Source organism: Ovis canadensis, chromosome 15, assembly GCF_042477335.2.
Source record: "Ovis canadensis isolate MfBH-ARS-UI-01 breed Bighorn chromosome 15, ARS-UI_OviCan_v2, whole genome shotgun sequence".
In the NCBI taxonomy this organism is placed as follows: Eukaryota; Metazoa; Chordata; class Mammalia; order Artiodactyla; family Bovidae; genus Ovis; species Ovis canadensis.
The window spans coordinates 64,173,997-64,195,179 of NC_091259.1; the positions used below are offsets into that span (position 1 = coordinate 64,173,997).

Sequence of the window (21,183 nt, forward strand, 5' to 3'; positions counted from 1 at the left end):
ATCAAAGAAACAGAAATATATATATATATATTTCTTATAATAAGAACTCTTAGAATTTACTCTTAGCAACTTCCACATTCAGCATATAGCAGTGTTCATTATATTTATCATGTGTATAGTCCATGCGGTTGCGAAGAGTCAGACATGATTGAGTGACTTTCACTTTCATTTTTCACCATGTAAAGATATAATGTAGTTATTGACTCTCTTCCCCACACTGTGTATTTCATACCTATGACTCAGTTATTTCGCAACTGGAAGTCTGTACCTTTTAATCTCCCTTACTTCTTTCCTCCCGTCCTCCCCCTCCCCTCTGGCCATCACCTGTTCACTTGTCTGTCCTATCTGTCTATAATTCGGTTTTATATTTATCCTTTTATTCCATTTTTAGATTCGACATGTAAGAGAAATCATACAGTATTTTTCTTTCCTTCTCTGCCTGACTTACTTCAGTAAGCATAATGCCCTCTAGGTCTCTAGGTCTTTCCGTGTTGTCACAAACGGCAAGAATTTACTTTTTATGGCTGAGTAATATTCTGTATGGGCTTCCCTGGTGGCTCAAAAGTAAAGAATCTGCCTGCCAATGCAAGAGATGTGGGCTCAGGCCCTCAGCTGGAAAGATCCCCTGGAGAACATTTTTAGTTTATTGATAGTTTCTTTCACTGTGCAAAGGATTTTTAATGTAATGTAGTCCCAATTTGTTTATGTTTTGCTTTTGTTTCCCTTGTCTAAGGAGACATATGTAGAAAATATCATTGAGATTAATGTCAAAGAGCATGCTGCCCATATTATCTCCTAGAAGTTTCATGGTTTTGGGTTTGCCTTTACATCTTTAATCCATTTCTAATTTACTTCTGTGAATGGTGTGAGAAAGTAGTCCAGTCTGATCTTTTTGTGCATAGCTGTTTGGTTTTACCAACATCACTCCCTGAAGAGACTGTCTTTCCCATTGTGTGTTGCAGCCTCCTTTGTCACAGGTTCATTGTTCTGTCCCGCTGATGTGTGTGTTTGTTTCTGAGCCAGTAGCATATGGTTCTGATTACTTAAACTCGTAGTGTAGTTTGAAATCACAAAGCATGATTTTTCCAGGTTTATTCTTTCTCAAGATTGTTTCTGGCTATTTGGGCGTCTTTTGTATTTCCATACAAATTTTATTTTATTTTATTTTATTTTTAGAGCTTTGGGGCTTTGTCTTTTTTTCTTTTTTAGTATTTTAACTTTTTATTTTTACTTTATTTTGCTTTATAATACTGTATTGGTTTTGCCATACATTGACATGAATCCACCATGGGTATACATGTGATCCCAAACATGAACCCCCCCCCCCCACCTCCCTCCCCACAACATCCCTCTGGGTCATCCCCATGCACCCGCCCCAAGCATGCTGTATCCTGCATCGGACAGACTGGTGATTCGATTCTTACATAATAGTATACATGTTTCAATGCCATTCTCTCAAATCATCTTACCCTCTCCCTCTCCCTCTGAGTCCAAAAGTCCGCTATACACATCTGTGTCTCTTTTGCTGTCTTGCATACAGGGTCATCATTGCCATCTTTCTAAATTACATATATATGTGTTAGTAGACTGTATTGGTGTTTTTCTTTCTGACTTACTTCACTCTGTATAATCGGCTCCAGTTTCATCCATCTCATCAGAACTGATTCAAATGAATTCTTTTTAACGGCTGAGTAATACTCCATTGTGTATATGTACCACAGCTTCCTTATCCATTTATCTGCTGATGGACATCTAGGTTGTTTCCACGTCCTGGCTATTATAGACAGTGCTTTGATGAACACTGGGGTACATGTGTCTCTTTCAATTCTGGTTTCCTCTGTGTGTATGCCCAGCAGTGGGATTGCTGGGTCATAAGGCAGTTCTATTTGCAATTTTTTAAAGGAATCTCCACACTGTTTTCCATAGTGGTTGTACTAGTTTGCATTCCCACCAACAGTGTAGGAGGGTTCCCTTTTCTCTACACCCTCTCCAGCATTTATTGCTTGCAGATTTTTGGATCTCAGTCATTCTGACTGGTGTGAAGTGGTACCTCATTGTGGTTTTGATTTGCATTTCTCTAATAATGAGTGATGTTGAGCATCTTTTCATGTGTTTGTTAGCCATCCGTATGTCTTCTTTGGAGAAATGTCTATTTAGTTCTTTGGCCCATTTTTTGATTGGGTCGTTTATTTTTCTGGAATTGAGTTGCATAAGTTGCTTATATATTTTTGAGTTTAGTTGTTTGTCAGTTGTTTCATTTGCTATTATTTTCTCCCATTCAGAAGGCTGTCTTTTCACCTTGCTTATATTTTCCTTTGTTGTGCAGAAGCTTTTAATTTTAATTAGATCCCATTTGTTTATTTTTGCTTTTATTTCCAGAATTCTGGGAGGTGGATCATAGAGGATCCTGCTGTGATGTATGTCGGAGAGTGTTTTGCCTATGTTCTCCTCTAGGAGTTTTATAGTTTCTGGTCTTCCATACAAATTTTAGAATTATTTGTTCTAGTTCTCTGAAAAATGCCATCGGTATTTTGATAGCGATTGTGTTGAATCTGTGGGAAGCCTTGGGTAGTATGATCATTTTAACATTATTAACTCTTTCGGTCCATAAGTACGGTACTAATGTATCTTTCCTTCTGTGCGTCTGGTCTTTAGTTGCCTTCCTCAGTGTCAGTTTTGCAAGTGTGTCTTTCACCTCCTTAGATAGACTTATTCCTAGATGTTTAATTTTTTTTGATGCAACTGCAAATGTGATTTTTTAAAAAAATTTCTGTTTCTGTTAGTTGATTTGTTGTTAGTATATAGAAATACAACATATTTCTGTATTTTAAGTTGTAGCCTACATCTTTACAAAATTTCATATCATCTGCAAATATTTACGGTTTTATTTCTTCATTCCCATTTTGGATTCTTTGAGCCTATTTTTATTGTCTGATTGTTGTGGCTAGAACTTCCAATACTGTGTTAAATAAAAGTGGTGAGAATAATCAGCCTTCTCTTGTCCCTTAACAAATGCTTTCAGCTTTCCACTGTTGAGTATAATGTTAACTGTGGGTTTGGCATGTATGTTGAAATATGTTCCCTGTATACTTGTTTTGATGGGAGTTTTTATCATAAATGGATGTTGAATTTTGTCAAAGAACTTTTTCTGCATCTATGGAGCTGATTATATAATCCTTATTTTTCAGTTTGTTAATGTGGTGTATCACACTGATTTGCAGATTTTGAAACATTATGAAAGGTTTCCATAACAACTTGGATGTTGAGAATACTGTGTTGAAACTATAATTCATCAACAAATCACTGAGTTGGGGTTCAGTTTTAAAAATCTCTGGTTCCAGAAATCCCACCATCCCTCAAAATTCTTTTGTGGGTTCTTCAAAGTATCTGAATAAAGTCATCCAGCACCAAATACCATCATCCCCTTTGATGCTTTCCAAGACAAATATTGACTCAGTCCAAGTTCACTTCATTTTTTCTTAAATTGCTTATTGATTAAAGTGGGAATACCTTAGTAAAGAAATTTGGATGTTAACATAAGGAATGACTTAACTTTTAGTTGTCATTGCATGGACAATAACCAATAATCATTTCCTTGAAAATATCTTTTTCTGTGATTTTTGATTTGGTTTGACCTGGATTGACTTTACAAATCCCTTCATTTGTCACCATCAGTGTGTTAGTAATGAAATATGGCACAATTTAAATCTTATTGTTATAATGATTCTGAGCTGAAATATTTGTGCCAGGTTTATTCATTCATCTTTGGTTTGGTTTTGTTAGGTAAGGATGCTATTTTGTGCTGATATTTCTTAGATCGTCTTCACAAATCGGTAGTTTATCTCCTGATGTTTACTTCATCTGCCTCTCTATGTACTATCTGATTGGCCCTGTGGATGTTTGGAGAGTCGAGTGGCTCAGTGGTCAAGAATCCACTTGCCAATGCAGGAGACACAGGTTCAACCTCTGGGTTGGGAGGATTCCCTGGAGAAGGAACTGGCAACCCACTCCAGTATTCTTGCCTGGGAAATCCCCTGGACAGGGGAGCTTGGTGGGCTATAGTCCATGAGGTCACAAAGAGTTGGACATGATTTAGCAACAGAACGATAACAAACAACAACTATCTCTAAAGCATTGTTCCAAGAGACTTGAGCCTGAGAGAAGCCATAAGAAAAATTGAGGAAAAGCAGATATTCTACTTTAAGATACTTTTAGCACCAATGTGTAGGAACACAAACATGATATGCTTAAAATAATTTAAAAATGCATTAAGATTAAATAAAATTTGTGTTATCTGCTGCTTTAAAAATTAGCACATGCCACCATGTTTTCTTCCCTCTATGATTTCAGTCTCTTTCCATTCTAATGCCTTCCTTCCCACCTCTTTGTCTTCCTGGTAGCTCAGTCAGTAAAGAATCTTCCCACAATGCAGGAGACCTAGGTTCGATCCCTGGATGGGGAGGATCCACTGGAGAAGGAAAAAGCAAATCACTCCAGTATTCTCGCCTGGAAAATCCCATGGAAAGAGGAGCCTGGTGGGCTATATAGTCCATGGGATCACAAGAGTTGGGCATGACTTAGCAACTAAACCACCACCACCAATGATACCTTCCACTCCATTTCTGCTCAACAGTCACCAATTCCCAAATCTCTAAACTTGACTTGCTGCTACTGCTAAGTTGCTTCAGTCGTGTCCGATTCTGTGAGACCCCATAAACGGCAGCCCACCAGGCTTCCCGGTCCCTGGGATTCTCCAGGCAAGAACACTGGAGTGGGTTGCCATTTCCTTCTCCAATGCATGAAAGTGAAAAGTGAAAGTGAAGTCGCTCAGTCGTGTCCAACTTCTAGCGACCCCATGGACTACAGCCCACCAGGCTCCTCCATCCATGGGATTTTCCAGGCAAGAGTACTGCAGTGGGGTGCCATTGCCTTCTCAAACTTGACTTGAACTTTAGAATATTCAAGTTAAGAAGCAATAATTAAACCTGCATACATCTTTTGGTTTTTTTTGACAGCAAAATAAGAGAATGATGTGTGATGATGGTCGTCCAGTCCAGTCATCCTAACCTAAAGTCCTGTTAGTTCTATTACACTTCTATTTAAATTTGAAAATGTGCATCACCTGGAAGTTTTTGGATTCACTCTTCTATCTTCTATGAAAATATGTCCACTTTCATCCTTTGTACAGGTTAAGGTGTAGCACAAATCCAACTTGAATAAATAGTTCTATTCCAAAAGAAGAAAAAAGATGTTTAAAATACATTTAGCTAGGCTACTTGCCTGCAAAGCTTATCTATAAATGAAAGGCAAAATTATCTTCTTAGGTGTATTCTTTGTGTACGTTTATCAGAGAGAACCTCGAAAAAGCAATGACCTATATATTTAGTGTTTGAACAAGCATCTGAGCAACCTTAGTTTATAACTCTGCTGTTGTAGTTCAGTCACTCAGTCATGTCCAACTCTTTAAGACCCCAAGGACTGCAGCATGGCAGGCTTCCCTGTCCTTCAGTATTTACCAGGAGTTTGGTCCAACCCATGTCCATTCCGTCGGTGATGCCATCCAACCATCTCATCCTCTGTCGTCCCCTTCTCCTCCTGCCCTCAATCTTTCCTAGCGTTAGGGTCTTTTCTAATGAGTCAGCACTTTGCAATAGGTGGCCAAAGTATTGGAGCTTCATCTTCATCATCAGTCCTTCCAATGAATATTCAGGACTGATTTTCTTTAGGACTGACTGGTTGGATCTCCTTGCAGTCTGGACTCTCAAGACTCCAGCACTACAGTTTGAAGGCATCAATTCTTTGGTGCTCAGCTGTTTTATTTTTCAGCTCTCACATCCATACATGACTACTGGAGAAACAATAGCTTTGACTATACAGACCTTTGTAGGCAAAGTAATGTCTCTGCTTTTTAATACGCTGTCTAGGTTTGTCATTGCTTTTATTCCAAGGAGCAAACGTCTCTTAACCTCATCTTTAACCTTCAACAAGAGGCTCTTTAATCCCTCTTCACTTTCTACCACAAGGATGGCGTCATCTGCATATCTGAGGTTATTAATATTTCATCCCATCATCAAATGATATACATATATATGTGTGTATGTGTATGTACATATATTTTAAGTTGGCTCTTAGGAAATTGACAACATTCATTCACTTGTGACCTACAAAATAGCAACTTTCATATGGTTCAAATTAGCACATATTGATCTCTATGTATCTAGTTGTATGGCTGAAGATCTGTGCATTATGTTATTTGCTTGGGATAACTGTACTGGTTGCAACCCATCCCATGGATGTTATACAGTGTAACTGATATTTTATTTCTTCACAAAAGGTATTCAATTACATTTTAAAGATGAAAAAACAAGTTTATAAAGAGTCAGCAGAAAGAGAACAAAGATTCACAGAGGAAAATGACTCCTAATGTAAACTACATTGTAAATCATGACAAGTGTTAGGTTACAGAAAACAAATAAAAATTTCTAACAGGATTTGCCATCATCTATAAAACTAGGTTCTAGGAAATAACTCTAAATATGTCAAAGTGGTGTCTTACATTGAATTTATGAAGATGCCCTGTTGAGTTTATCAATAGTAAGAAAAAAATAAATAAATATAGAAATCCATCTGGCTAGTTTACTAGTTATTGTATAGGTAGACTATGCATCTGCTTGAGAATTTGTTTTGAGAGCCATTGTACAAACATTTCCTGAGTGATTTTGAGTCAGTGTGGTGAATTTTGCTTTGACCATATATCCACTGCTTCTGATAATTTTGTAAGTCAAATATATTTGTAAGATACTATAGTTTGCTCTAGAATTATCTTCAGTAAGATGAATTATTTCTTTAGAATGTTTTCTTCAAGTTATTAACTTTAGGCACATATCATTTACACTAAAATTCCTTAATATTTCAGAGATTAAACTCATGTGATACTGATATCTAATATGATAAAATGACATTGATAAGTTAATAGGATATATTTTTTATGTATTTTTAACCCACTGTGAGCAGAGTTCGACACCACAGGACAGAGGACAGATAAAGATGGCAAACATGGACAGGTCTTGCTGTCCATGTAGTGGGATGCAGTTCAGGAGGTGGGCATGCATACACATGGAGAAAGCTAAGAGGCTTTAGAAATTAGAGATGATACTAGATATGGGATAAGTCTAGATTTATCTAGCCTCAAGCTCTATAATAAAAGCCGTATTTAAATATCTCTGGGGCATTGCGGTAGATAGAAAGTTGGCCACAGCCCTTCCCTCTTCCCTATACCTACAATATTTTCAATGGAACTTTGCAGGTTCTCCCATCCAAGAGGTACACTCTTATTGGACTTGCCTTGGGCTTTGCTCTGATCAATAGATTGCCTGCAGAAGTGACCATGTCCCGGTGCTGAACCTTGAACTCGGAAGATCTTGCACTCCCATTATTCCTCTTGGGACTCTGCCTCCATCATAGAAATGTCAGAGCCACCCTGCAAGAGGATAGTAAGGCCATGTGGACTGAAGCCTAGTGAGTCCAGCTGTCCCAGCTGACACAGAGGTGTGCAAGAATCCAGCTAGAACCCACAGAAAGTCTAGCTGAGACCGGGAGAACTGCACAACTGGGCCCGGTCTGCTCACAGATTACTGAGCTAAATAAAAATTATTTGGGGATGGTTTATTTCTCCACAATAGATATTGGAGCCATCAGTGTTAGAGGGTAGTGTATTTGCTGACACCAATGATTGTAAATGTACAGTGAATTCTTTCTCATTGGAAAGGAAACATTTGCAAAATTGTCCCTGAGTTTTCCACATATACCCATGCTATCCATTTAATTCTATAGAGCCCAAGAATATCTTAATGTCATAACCTAAATCACGAGAAATCTAGGAATCTAACATTTTCTTAAATTATCTTTTCTTAATAAAACTTTATTTACAAAAGTAGTTTTTTTTATACCTTTGAATCAGTGCAGAATTCCAAGATTACCTTCCATTAAACCATATGTGTATTGTTAGCAATGTTCCAAACACCCACTGAAATTGGTGAAGAGCTGGCTTTTTTAAAAGCAAGTTTATTTCCTGACAAAAAGACTCTGTCACACATGTGTAGACAAGAACATTGAGGGAGAAAATTAATAATGTAATCTGAGAAAAGTAGCAATTCTATGGATTTATAGACTGGAGCACCTGGGCAGACTGCAAGCAAAGTTTTAGAGGAGAGAAGGATTCTTTTTAAGATGATTTCAGTAAATATTTCCTATCTCTGTCTCATTAGTTTAGAGAGAACTATGACTAACTCATGATGATGAGGTCCTACAACCAACTGGATGGTTCTGAGAAACAAAATCCCTTTCTCCATCAAGGAATCATAGACTTCATACCAGCTGAGACTTCTAGATGTGGACAGTATACAGAGAATGTCTGTGATTAATCTAGGTTAAAAGGAATGAAGCTGTGAAGCAGAATCAGTGGCTTGTGTACTAGGCATTCATTAATGAAGAGTTTACTGCTGCTACTGTCCCTCAGGATGCCAAAAATAACTATAGAAGTTGCTAATAATGTCTGAGAATATAAATCTATATTTCAAATTATAGTGACCCCGCCTCTTAAGAGACTTTGGGGAGCATATTAGATGGAAAAGGGGTTATAGATCAGGAAAGTCTTGATATGAATATTTTAGCAGTTCATTAAATTTGAATCACAAGGCCATTCATTTTGACTGTGTCTACTGGCATTGGCAGATGGTGTTCATCTTTAACTAAATTGGTCACAGAAATAATTTTCTGTTAAGGCTGGAGAAGCACAGATCATATAATGGTGCGGTGCAGGCAGATGGTCTCTGTGGTCTCTACAGTGTACCTTTCCTGTGGACACTGGCAGTTGTTTAATTCAATGGTTCTTTGTCTCCAAATAATGTTATAGGTGCTACTATTCTGAATTTGCACACTATGCCCCAGTAGCTAATAATATTAATTTAAAATATAAGGTAAATGACTAAACTTGACCCAGTGTGGCTGCTTCAGCTAATGAGTATACATGAAATTAAATATTAATTATTTGCATTTATTGAGATAGTTTCTAAAAAAAATGCTAACATTTCCCAAACTTAGGACCTGAGATAATACTTGTTTATATTTAATAATTTCATTGTGGAAACTGTACCCTAAATATTTAATTATTATTTAAACCATGGGACATGCAGGAAATCATTTTGGTTTCTTTATGTTTTTGCCGGTATTTTAAATTTATCTTCTTCCCTAGTTTTAAAAAGACTCCTTTTTAATCAGTCTAACAAATACCTGATCTTGTTTGCAGACTCTGATACTGAGGAGAGCGTTATCTTCCCTGCGGCCATAGAAGGCATGTCCCTCCATTGTGCTGTTTAACCACTTACCTTGACCCTCAGAAGCCCTCATCAGAAAATGATGAGGGTGTGTTCTATACTTGCTAATTGCCAGTGTATATTTTCCCTAATATTTGTCATAAGATTTTTCTAGAACCCCTCCACATTATCTATGAGTTGTTTAAACCCAAATGTGTTCATGTGTTCGTGTATGTATTGTGATAAAAGTAGCATTTCAAACTGTAAAGACATCAATCTTTTAAAAAATGTGCAAATGTTTTCACAGTAACTGATCAGTAATTTAGACGAGGTTAAAATGGTTTCAGGCTTCCCACATGGTGCTAGTGGTAAAGACCCCTTCTGCCAACACAGGAGACATAAGAGATATGGGTTTGATCCCTGGGTCAGGAAGATCCGCTGGAGAAGGGCATGGCAACCGATCCAGTATTCTTGCCTGGAGAATCCCATGGACAGAGGAGCACGGTGGGCTACAGTCCATAGGGTGGCATAGAATCAGACACGACTCAGTATGCACGCAAAATGTTTTCAGACGCCTACCTCACATCTTACACCAAAATGAATCAAAGAACCAAATAGTTAACCAATTCAAAACTGTACGTGTAAAAATAAAACAAGCGTTTTTTTTTTTTTTCTAATCACAGACTAGAAAAATGGCTTCTCTAAAGGGATTTTCTACATAAGCAACAAAATTAATCATGGAAATCTTGATGGAGTTGACTAGATACTTACTAGTATTAAAATTACAATAGCGTTAAGAAGAAAGAGATAAAATTCTACATATAGAATATACTAGAATATACCAAAGGTTGGTTCATATTCTTAGCCTACAAAGACATCATAGCAATATAATTGATAAATGTACAAGTAAAAAAAATCATTGAAAAAACAATACAATACAGTTTTAACATGTAAAGTGATTAGCGGAACTAGTAATTGCAGAAATACAAAAGTAAGCAATTTTTTAAACCAAATTATAATTTAAAAAATAAAACTCAGAATTGATACTATAAACTGTCACTTTTATTTCATTTTTTGTTGGTAGATATGTATGTTGATCCAAATTTTCTGGAAAGTAATTTGACAATAAGGATTAAAAACCTTAAAATAATCTTTCCTTTGACCCACTTCTAGGAACTTATTCAGAGAATGTAATTAGATGTTAGCCTAAATAATTATTTAAAGATGTTTCTCACACTGTAATTTGTAAGGGAATTGTGGGGGAGGGAATATAAAGCGCTTAAATGTTCAAGAGTAAAAAATGAAATTAAAAGTAGTGATGCCTTTAAATAAGGTGGTACAAAATAAGTCCCCAGTTATTTAAGAATGATGTGAAATGATCACAGTGTATACTTATGTAATAAGAAAATGATTTTAAAAAACAATATATGTAGTTTGATACCATCTATATGAAAGTAATATAGCTCTTTTTCATAAATAAAACTATTAGCACTGTGTACAAAAAATTAAACTGATTGGTCAAATTCACATGACTTGAAGTTTATTTCACATATTCTTATATGTAAGCTGTTAAGTATTACACTATTATAATTCCTATTTTTAAAAATCTCACACAACTAGTAAATGGGCAGATGCAGAATTTAAAATAAGATGGTTCTGTTTCCTACAACTGCTTTTCCACTTTGCTATACTGGTGAGATAAGAGCAATTCAGGACTTCAGCTTTTCAATATGTTAACTGTCATTAAACAGAAGTTCACTGTCTCTCTCTCTATATACACACACACACACATATATATATACGAAATCTAATTCTCATAATAATGAAAGTGAGTAGTAGTCTCATTTTACTAATGAAGAAAATAAGATTTAAAGAGGTAAGTCTTTTGCCCAGTCTCTGAACTAGGCAGGAGCAGAGTTGGACTATAGCATCTCTTTATCTTCAGAACTCTATGCTTTTCTGACTTCAGCTTAATAGTTAACTATAATAAACATACTCATATATTAATCATATCTTTCAAAAATCCTAAAATGTTGCTCTGAAGGAGGTAGTTCTGTATTTTAATATTGTGTAACTAACCCTCTACATCCCAGGAGTGGACTGACCTGTTTGTAATTTACTCTTATATCAACAAAATAAAAATTTATAGGGAGTTTGTTACAGACTTAATATTTCTAGCAAAAGTAGCCACAAGAGGAGGATGTGTATACTCCTTGGTGTTACACAATAATCAGTGATCTAAATGTTTTCAGATGCATCTGCTACACAGTATGGGAACTACCCTTGTAAATGAGGGGAAAAAATAAACTCCACAAAACTCTACTCCTTCACAAAAGCCCCTACAGCTATGTCTAGAGCAGGAGGCTAGGAGATCAAGAGACATTTAATTATGAGAGTAGATTCAAGTGAGGGGTGGCTTTGTTGGGATTGTTGTCTTTTTGTTCCCTTAGAGACTATATGGGGAAAATGTGCCTATTTAGAAAGTCGTCTTATTTCATAAGCTATACAAGAAAACAAACAAAATGCCATAGATGTTTGCTCTCTCCTGGAACTAATGTCTTGGTAATTAGACACAGAACAGGCTTCCTCAATCACCAGCTTACTGTTTGTCCCCACGAGTATTTAGCTCATCTTGGGAGATCTCCTAAGCCTCCCTGGAGGACTTTAGCTCTAAAATGAAAGCTGTAATAACTTGTCTGCAGAATTTTATATACGTTTATGGGACATGAAAGCAAATTTAATAAATTAATGTGTGGGCACACCAGTTAAATGGTGCAGAGAATTCTGCTTGGGTCAGTCAATGATAGACTCACATCAAACTCTTTCTCTACCTGCTGAGATGTGAGGGCAGCCAGTGAAATCAGATAAAAACTAATGCTATTTGAACACAGCTGAAGTCAAGTCTACTTCATTAATCTCCTAATTTGAGGCTCTCCAGGTTGTGTGTGTAGCAGAAGGAACACTGGACCGGGAATTGGAACATTAATAAAAATAACATCAAATAGTTACAACAGCTAACGTCTATTAAGGATCCTTCAGAGATTTTGTTGACCTACATCCATTTTATACTTGCAACTCTTAAAAAGTTGGGTATATTTTTACCCTATTTTCAGAGGTGAGGAAATGGAAGTTGGGAATGGCTAAGTATCCTTTTATTGTATAGCTAGGTAAGCAGTCGGCAGGAAGTCTATAGAGGCCACCTCACGGCTAAGCGCTGTGCTGTGCTGAACAGCATACTGGAGGTGTGCACAGGGCCTGTAGAACCCATGAGACAAGTCCATCAAGTGGTTAGAGACCATGTTCACCTCACTCAGGAATTTTCATGTTCACTAGGGACCATGGATATTGTGCTTTCGTCAATGTTTTCTGTTTAAGAAGAAAGTATAAAATTGAGGTTCCTATGCTCAGATCCTCGGAGAAGGCAATGGCACCCCACTCCAGTACTCTTGCCTGGAAAATCCATGGATGGAGGAGCCTGGTAGGCTGTAGTCCATGGGGTCGCTAAGAGTCGGACATGACTGAGCGACTTTACTTTCATTTTTCACTTTCATGCATTGGAGAAGGAAATGGCAACCTACTCCAGTGTTCTTGCCTGGAGAATACCAGGGACGAGGAAGCCTGGTGGGCTGCCATCTGTGGGATTGCATAGAGTCGGACACGACTGAAGCAAATTAGCAGCAGCAGCAGCATGCTCAAATCCTAATAAACTGTGAAATACTCACCCCTTTTCTGCTGCTCAGAGCCCATCACTGCCCCATGCCCTTTGCCTCCATTCACATCACACTCCTTCCTGCCACCAAATGTGTCCGTCAAAATATGACCATTATGAGCCGCTATCACTATTTGAAAAGGGAAGAAAATATCAACAAAATTAAGTACTCTTGGGTTTATTAAATAACTTCTGAAACTTGTAGAATTAAAAAAAAATTGTCTTGTGACTGTTGACTTCTTTGCAAGGTGCAATTCAAGATTCCAGGTGAGGATCCCAGTCATGGAGACCTGCATGATTTTATTAACCCCTTGATGACACAGACAGTGTAGACAGTGGGATTACAGTAATGTTCCATTTGTTGTTTAAAGGTTTCAAACTCTTGAGTGACATTAAAATGATCTGTTATGTGGGATTAACTGGAAAATCCATTTTTAGCATGCTGATTAATTCAGGGCTATATCCATTAAGTGGCTGATTCTTAGTTCACTGTCTTGTCAGTCTCAATGACAAACTATCCTGTGGAGGTTTTCTTGACAGAAATAAGTGTAACCTTCTGTTGCATCTCAACCTGTCAGTGTTTATCACAGAGGGGCAAAATTTTTCAATTCTATTTATTCATTTATTTTTTTTTAGGTAACAATTACTTCTGTTGCTTTCGGGTTACAATCACTTCATCATTTTCATCCCAGAGCCAATATAATACAATGTCAAGTAATAGATATAGGATTTTTCAAAAACTACAAATGGTTCTGTTGTAACTTTCTCTAGTGAAAAAGAGAATGTGGCCATTCACATGAACTGGAAAAAAATATATAGCCCCACTTGGCTATCAAAAAAACAGTACCTATAAAAAAAAAGTTCACCAATAAAAAAAGTTTTTGTTTGTCAGACCACTATTATTCAGGCTGAAATATACCTCCCACCTTTTATGTTAATCTGCCCAACTAATTCAAATAACCTAAGAATATGCAATAGATCATTAAAAATTGACAGTAAAATCATCAGAATGTCACTGACATTATATAACTAAATGCCATTTAGATGAATCATACGTAGACACTGTTAAGCAATGAGACACAAAGGCAGCCCCCTACTCCACCCCATAACCACTCCCCCTTAAAATAAAGTAATAAAAAAACACAGAAGTTCTTATAAAGAGATGATGTGTTATCTTTTTTCCCCTTTTAATCATTATTCAGATTCAGGCATTTAAAGAGTTGTCTAAAAACCCTCCAGTCAAATGCTTTGTGCAGCATTCAATATGTAACACTCTAGCTAATGGAAAAAGCAGGCGGTGGAAGGGAGAACTTTCTGTTGTTAAGCTGAAGAGTGCTTCAAAGAAGATTGTCATTTGAAACTCTGTTGTCAGCAATGAAGGATTCCAAATGCAGCTGAACCCAGAACTCTGACTGTGGTATGTTTAAATAAGTATATCAGTCTAGGAATTCTATTTTACTTTTCTGTTTCCTTAAAAATATGTAAGAAGCCAACTAAGAATTATAGACATTGATTTCAGAATTGTAAATGAGTGTATCTGTTCTTTCAAATACTAGAAATGTATTTTTGAAAATAAGAAATATATGATCTAAATAGATATATTTTAAGCATCAGAGTTTATCTCACATAACAGATGCTGCCTCTCTGAAGTTTTGACTATTTTTAAATGCATTTGATTTTTGGTTTCAATGAAATAGGTACTCATAAGTTCTACTCTAAAATTTGTTCTTCATTCAAAATATTTATAAAGTATAATCACTTACAAAAGTATGTCTTTTCAAGATGTTCTTAAATTATTTTTTATACAAGATATTTTAGTAAATAATATCAGTCAAAGTAGTGTCTGAGAAAAAAATCTGAATTTAAAGAAGCATGTCTTGTAACATTAAATGTTAAAAAAGTGACACAACTATGAAATTAATTTTGTTTTAAACTAGAGAACAAAATGTTTTTCAACCGACTGTATTTTCTCATGCATTTAAAGATGATAAAATTAATTTTGTCCCATTCTGAAAGCTTTCATTTCTTTAAAAATGTCAGCTACTTCCCTTTGGAGATAAGAGGTTCAACTTCTAAATCTGCATTCAAGGTTAGATCATCTACAATAGATAATCACTGATATGTAAATAAGTGTTCTTTTTAAAAAAATAAATACTTAAAAAAGATTCATTTTACAGTATATGAAATACAAAAATCAGTGGGGAGGAAAAGTATGCTCAAATGTATTCTCTGTCAATTATTCCCACTAAGATTATATTTAAAGCTCATATGTTAAAAAACAAATGTTTATTTCAATGAGAACCCAGTAGAAAAACCATAGTCTACCCATCATAATCTGCTTAGAAAGGTTTGGCTTTTGGTTTTCATTAGAAAAACCAGAAAACCTTTGATTTTGGCAAATAAAAATGGGTGGAAAGAGAATAATATGATAGTCTTAAAAAATAGCACTTAGTATAATATAGTGCCTGTAACATTATAGAAATTCAATCAGCATTTTGTTTCTCTCTTCCTTTTGGTTCCTTTTTAACTTTTACAAAGAATACTTACAACTGCTTCATATTCTTTATTCTTTCTATGGATATATGTCTTATTCTATGGTATTCAGAGTCGCACTTAATCCAGTGATAGCAGGCCAAGTAATTCAAGTGTTTTGAATCCAACCTGAAGTTCCACCTTCAGTGATTAATTTTCTATCTTCTTTGCAATTCCACTGATACTGTGTTTCTCAGTGAACCAGCTCCATTTCATAGGATACTCCAAATGTAAAAAACTGATTCCCCTTAAATAAAATAACTAAGTCACTAATGGAAAATTCACCTCAAAGATCAAGTGTTTGATACATTATCAGAACAATTCATTATATGAACCATCTTGAGAAAAATAGGAAATATGTTCTTCTATAATTATACCTGATTTTAACTGAATTAGTACTCAGGCATCAGTAGGAAAGTAGCTTTACATTTGAGGACTTTTTTTCAGAGAAGAGTATGTGCTGCATAATTTTACTTGATTTTATAAAAATTATGTGTATTTTATAACCTTAAAAGCAAAATTATAAGTAAAACTTCACTAATTGTCAGGTTAAAATATTTTTAAAAAAATTATCTTTCAGCATTTTTTTTCAATAAGTGAAAGATGATATTTGGTGATATTAAAGTTTCAAATTGCAGAAGGAAATGGCAACCCACTCCAGTATTCTTGCCTGGGAAATCCCATGGACAGAGGAGCCTGGAGAGCTATAGTTCACGGGGTTGCAAAGAGTCAGACAGTATTGAGCACATAGACACACACAGAGGTTCAGATGTCACATTCTAAGAAATTTTAGCTGTGGCAACTTTCAAACAAAATATGTTTCTTTTTCTAAACAGATACCTTGCAGCAGTGGTTGTCAAGCTGGAAACATCAAAATCACCTGTAGGTTTTGTTAAAAAAACAGGTAACAAAGCTCTATCCCAGAGCTTCTGATAACAATAATTCTAGTTGAGGCTGGAGAATTTGTTTTCCTAAGAAATTCTCAGATGATATTGGTGTTGCTGATACTGGTACCACATTTGAGAACCATTCCCTGACATCTTCCCTTAATATCTCCAGTGTACTCTATATTTTGAGAGCCTGCCATATGCCAGACCTTATACTAAGTCTGGATATTTCTTGATGAATAAAACAGGCAGAATCCCTACCCTTGCAAAGCTTGTAGATGTCTAATGGAGGAGTCAGGAAATAGATAATAAACTAACAAGTTAAATAACTATTTACAAGTTGTCATTAAGTAGGTTATTAAATAGTGGAAGAGGAGCTACACAGGGCAATCAGGGAGGTATTCACCTCTCAGATGGTATTAACGCCAAGAACTGAAAGATGAGAAGTCAGCCGAAGGAAGAGTGGGAGAAAGAGACATTCCAGGCAGAGAGGTGCCTCTTATGAGGGCCCTGGAATGGGAAAGAGCTTGGTGTGTTTGAGAAACTGATATATAGCCTGTGGGGCAGGAACACAGAGGCTGAACACCAGGATGGCTGAAACGAGAGGAGAGAGAGAGGTAAGCAAGCACACCATTACAGGGCCCTCATGCCGGGAGTCTGGATTTCATTCTAAGTTCAGAGTTTTCAACAGATTTCTGTTTTCCTAAGATCACTTTATATGAGAATGGGCAAACAGTGATGAAAGTAAGGTGGTGTTAGAGCAGTTCCGTTGAAAGATGATGGTGGTGTAGCCAGGAGTGCTGGCAGTTGGGGTAGATACATGAGTTTCCAACATCAGAATATATGTATATGTATAACAATAGAGATGATAGCTACTAAAAAATCATAGTGATGTTGGTTATAGTGACATGGGAACATGCCAAAGAGGGGAAAAAAAGCAAAATAATTTTGTTTGAAAGCAAAATTATACTAGCATGTGTGTAAAAAGAGTGTTCAAGTATCGTACTAGGATTATGGGTGATTTTTTATTCCCTTTATTTTTTATACAATAGAAATGCATATTATTATAGAATTTCTAAATTCACATGTATCAGTGAAAAGAAAACACTGTGACTTTGAGAAGACAGCCAACAAGGTTGAATGACTGAGTCATGGGTGTGTGTGTATGTGCGCACATACATATACACTCCAAGCATTATACAAAATATAGTGACTACAAAATGAATAAGGTATAGTTCTAGTCATCAAAAGGCTTGTAGTTAGTTGGGAAAGATAAGAATAGGGACATAAGTGCAACTCTGATGGAAATGTTAGAGTGCATAAGTACCGTCCTTTCTGTTCTTTGACAGCCTTTTTAGATACCAGTTTCTTCCCAACACAATCACAACCAACACCCTAATGGGTCTTGAAGAACTCCCCCACTTCCATGACCTGTCCCTTTACCTGCAGAGTTTTCCCCCCTTTCTTCTGTTCATTTTTCAGGAATCAAATCACATACCACCTTTTAAAGGCTATATTTAGAGCAATTTTAGATTTACAAGATTAAAAGTGAGGGACAGAGATTTTTCATATCTCCCTACCCTCACACATGCACAGTCTTCCTCATTACTAGCATCACTCACCAGAATGGTACATTTTTCACTAATGATAAACCTACATTGACACTTCACAATCATCCAAAGTCCACAGTTTGCCTTAGGGTTCACTCTTAGTATTGTACATTCTATGGGCTGAATAAATGCATCATGATGTATGTACATCATTATAATAACATACAGAGCATTTTCACTGTTCTAAAAATCCTCTGTGCTCTGACTGTTTCTCTCTACCTTACTTCGGCCCCTTGCCAGCAACCAATTTTTTATTAATATTTCTGTTGTTTCCATAGTTTTGTCTTCTGCAGAATGTCATATAGTTGGGAATCATACATCATATAGCCTTTCCAGATTGTTTTGTTTTACTGAGCAATATCCATTTTAAGATTCCTCTAGCAGTCCATGAGGTCGCAAAGAGTCGGACACGACTGAGTGACTGAATTGAACTGATGTCTTTTCATAGCTGTATAACCCACTTACTTTTAGTGCTGAATATTATTGCATTGTCTGGCTGTGCCACAGTTTATCCATTGACCTGCTGAAGGACATCTTGGTTGCTTTCAAGTTTGAGCAATTATTCATAAAGCTGCTGTGAACATGCATGTGCAGGTTTTTATGTGGACATAGATTTTCAACTCTTTTGGGTAAATACTCAGGAACACAATTTCTGAATCATATAGTAAGAGTATGTTTAGTTTTATAACACATCCCCAAATTGTCTTCCAAAGTAGCTATACCATTTTGAATTGTGAGAATTCATGTTGCTCCACATCCTCACCAGCAATTATTGTTATTAGTGTACTAGGTTTTGGCCATTCTAATATATTTGTAATGGTACCTCCCTATTGTTTTCATTTACACTTCCCTGATTGCATACAGTGTGGAGCATCTTTACATGTACTTATTTACCATCTTCTTTGAAGAAGTATATTTTCAGTGACCACATGCCATTTTTAACTGATTTTTTAATATTGAGTTTTAGGATTTCTTTGTTTACTTAGGATAACAGTTCTTTATCAGATATATTTTTAAAAAATGTTTTCTTTTAGTCTATGCTTTGTCTTCCAATTCTCTTGATATTGTCTATTTCTAAAGCAAAATTTTAATCAGGTCTAGCTATACATTATTTCTTTCAGGGATCATGACTTTGGTGTTGTATCTAAAACATCATCATTATTTCAGAGGTCATCTAGGTTTCTTTCCAGCAATTTTATAGTTTTATACTTTACATTTAAGTCTTTGATCCAGTTTGAATTATTTTCGTGAAGAGTGTAGTCCATCTAGATTAGTTGTTTTGTTCTGTTCTGCATTTGACTGTCTACTTGTTCTAGCGCCATTTGTTAAAGAGAAGACTTTTCCTTCCTTCTCCAGACAGTCACTTTATCTTTCTTCTCAGCTCTTGCGCTCACCCCTCATATAGCCCAAATCACACCAAATTGTAATTAACTTGTCCTGCTATCTGTCTACTTGACTAAATTACTCTCTCAAGGATGGGGATCATGGTCTATTTTTCTTTGTAATTACATCAGCACCTTGCACAGAGCCTGCCTCATAACAAGAACACACAATAAACTTGTTAAATAAGTGAACTTGAAGAAGAATATTAGGAAAACATTACAACTTTCAGTCTAATAGAGTTATGATTGTGACCTTAAGAGTTAAGATAAAGTTTATGAAAAAGTAGGAAATCAAGTTTATCTTTGAAATTGGATAAAAGTTTTGAGTAATTTTACTTCTAGGATTTATAGGAATAAAACAATTAGAGAGGTTAATAGGAATGTATGAACAGGGATATTCACTGAATCATGATGAATCATGCCAAAGAATAATTTAGCAAACATAGCCAAAATATTCTTCAATGAATCATTACCATTCACAATAAGTGTTAGTTGCTCAGTTGTGTCCTGGCTCCTCTGTCTATAGAATTCTCCAGGCAAGAATATTGTAGTGCGTTGCTATTCCCTTTTCCAGGTGATCTTCCCAACTCAGGGATTGAACTCAGGTTTCCTGTACTGCAGGCAGATTCTTTATCATCTGAGTCATCAGGAAAGCCTATTCTTCACTAGAATAGGCTAGAAGAATAGGCCTATTCTTCACTGGAAGGTAAATAAATGAAAGAACTGTAAAACTGAATACTGTTTGGGTATTTAACAGTGCAATAGGACATGACCACCTTGCATATTATATATCATAGAAGTGTATATGCATCACACATACAGTTGCATCTATATCTGTGGGTCGAGAGAGGAGAGAATGAAAGATAACTCTGAATTTGAAACACCAGGCACCTCTGAGCAACGCTAACTTTTGTCTTCATTTTGTAGCAGGCATGCAGATTAGGGGGAAAATGGAAGCAGACTTAGAAAAAATGAAAAGCACCGTTGGAGCAGACGAAGGCTGGGGCATGAACAAAAGCAGGGTCTAGACTAGGTCATATGTGTGCAGTGACCAAGATAAGAGACGCACGTAGCTATAGCACAGAGTGTGGCAGAAAGGGCCTGTAGAGAGACAACAGGTAAGGAGGCAATATGGTTTTATATAACAAGTCTTATTGAAGAGCCTTTGTTGCCTCATACCCATAAATGCAAATGTTTGTGATATCAAACAGATTTACAAAACACATCCACACACAGAGTGGATTAATTGACCACTGTGCATTCAAACAAATGGACTCTGTATTGTCACTTAACTGGACAACACGTGTAACTCCTTAAATAAATGACAGCATAGACATTTCAATTTATGTACTAAGCTCCTCAGTTTGATTCTGAAGGGCAGATATGGCATTGGAGGTGCTCTTGTGTAGGGATGTTGGTCCTTTATATACTTCATAGTAGTACTAAAAATAAAAATTGAAAATAGTAACAGTAATTGTAAAAGTAACAAATAATATGTGCTAAAGAGTACATGGGACTCTACATAATAAGTGTATGTGAAATAGGTATGATTCTTGTAACTTTATAGACATGCATCTTAACAATATAATAGTTAAGAACTTAGCTCCTGAATCTAAGACACATGAATTTAGATTTGGTGCTGCTTTTTACTTGCTGTGTTGGAAAAGCTGTTTAAATTTTCTTTGCCTCAGATTTCCTCTCTGTAAAATAAGGTGGGAGAGCAGTAACAGTCAATGATACCTACCTACT

At 36.1% G+C, this 21,183-nt stretch overlaps 1 protein-coding gene across 1 annotated transcript in view; it reads left to right on the forward strand.

Moving 5' to 3' along the window:
* Positions 1 to 21,183, forward strand: part of ANO3 (anoctamin 3) — a 460,052-nt gene that overhangs the window by 265,395 nt on the left and 173,474 nt on the right. The gene's annotated exons all lie outside the window — the stretch shown is intronic.